We start from the raw sequence: 1,650 nt of genomic DNA, 5'->3' as shown, positions 1-1,650 counted from the left end.
CGGGGCGGACGGCTGTGAGATCCCGCGGGCGGGCGGCTGCGCGAAGCCGGAGCGAGGGAGGGGCGGGGTCTGGGAGGTTGTAGGCGCTGGGAGGAGGGCCCAGCTGCCGCAAGGCTGGCGGGGAGGAGACCCAGCCCCCGCCCTCGTGCATCTCGGGGCCCGCTCCTCTGAGAGTTTACATTTTCTCCACGTGGTTACGTGCTGCCCAGGCGCCCCGCGATTTGAGACCCGGGTTCCCCGGCGCTTAGCGCAGGCACCACCGGTGGACGAGTCCCACCTCCCGGGGAGCCTCCCGCCGTGGAAATGGTCCCAGCTGCCCCCACCCCCCTAAATCATGTCTTTCCTTCCTTTTCCCGCCACCTGCCTACAACCGCCTCGCCGTTCACAACATCTCTCCCACCATACGTCAACTTCTAGTAAATGGCCGAGCTGTGACTTCGACCCTGGGCTTGGTGTGAAACACTTGGATAGAAGCTTCTATCCACAGGGGTTCTCTCGAATTTACATTGTGTCCCCAGGGTGGTAGTGTCTCAGAAGCCCAGGCTTGTTCTTAAGTTGAGCCTCTCTGCCAAACATACCTCTCTGGGGTGACAACCTGGGCGCTCCTACATTAGAAACCTGCCCCCTCCCCTAAATTGCAGACAAGGTAATTAATCCGAGGTTCACAGGAAGGATGGGGCCAAGACCCATTTCTCTCTTGACCTCTGCCCTTGGCCCTGCACAGTTTCTTCGGATTGCCCTGTACTGCGCAAGGAACCTCAAGGACTGACCTTAGCCTCCCCAGAGCCAGTCTTCTGAGCTCCAGGCCTCCCACAACCTAGGAAATCGTCACCAGTCCCAGTTACCCCAGCGCTCACTCATCACGGGCACTGAAACTGATAGAACACGTCTCTGTACTTAGCAGAGCCTAGGTTCCTCTGTCTCCCGGTAGAGAGACTTCAGGGAGAGGCAGAGTGACAGGTAAGAAAAGAGTTTACAGTATTAGTATAGGACACTTTTGAGGCCTACAAGCTGGTGGGCAAGGGAGTGCCACGCCTGGAGAACTTAGTGGGCTACAGTTTTATAATCAAAGGAAAAGTGGAGAGGGGGAGAAGACCACCTTTTTCCTCATTCTTGAGTAGATGGTGAGCTTCCATCATCAGCTCCTCCTCCATGTGAGGTGGGGGAGTTTTCTTGTCCCTCCATGGTCAAGCCGGGACTGTCACGGCGCAATGGAAATGAGCAAAAAGGCGGTAACGTATGCTAAAAAAATGTAAATCATCTCAGGGTTCAGTATAATGTCACCCTTTCCTTATATTTTTGTTTTCAGTGTGCCCAGAGGAGCATGTCCTAGGAATCATTAACCTACTGAGCTCACTGGGCAAGACATGGGTCTCATGCCACCATCGTTTTATTGTTTTGGGGCATGTCTCATGCTTCTGTTGCATGGTTTTGTTGCTAAGCGAGGCTGCTTGGTGTTGTAGTTAAGCAAACATGCTTTCTTGAGTGATCATTAACTTACAGGGGTCTCCCATACTTTTTTCTCTACTTAAAATCCCCTAGTGGGATTAACTAATCACCTACTTTGTCCCTTTACTCTGTCCCTATCAACTATGCTAAATGGAATATGCATTATTCCATGGGCACCTCTCCTGAGAAACTGAGGCCCAG

The sequence above is a fragment of the Delphinus delphis genome, chromosome 20, assembly GCF_949987515.2.
Source record: "Delphinus delphis chromosome 20, mDelDel1.2, whole genome shotgun sequence".
NCBI classification, from domain to species: Eukaryota; Metazoa; Chordata; class Mammalia; order Artiodactyla; family Delphinidae; genus Delphinus; species Delphinus delphis.
Note: the sequence above shows the minus strand (reverse complement) of the source record.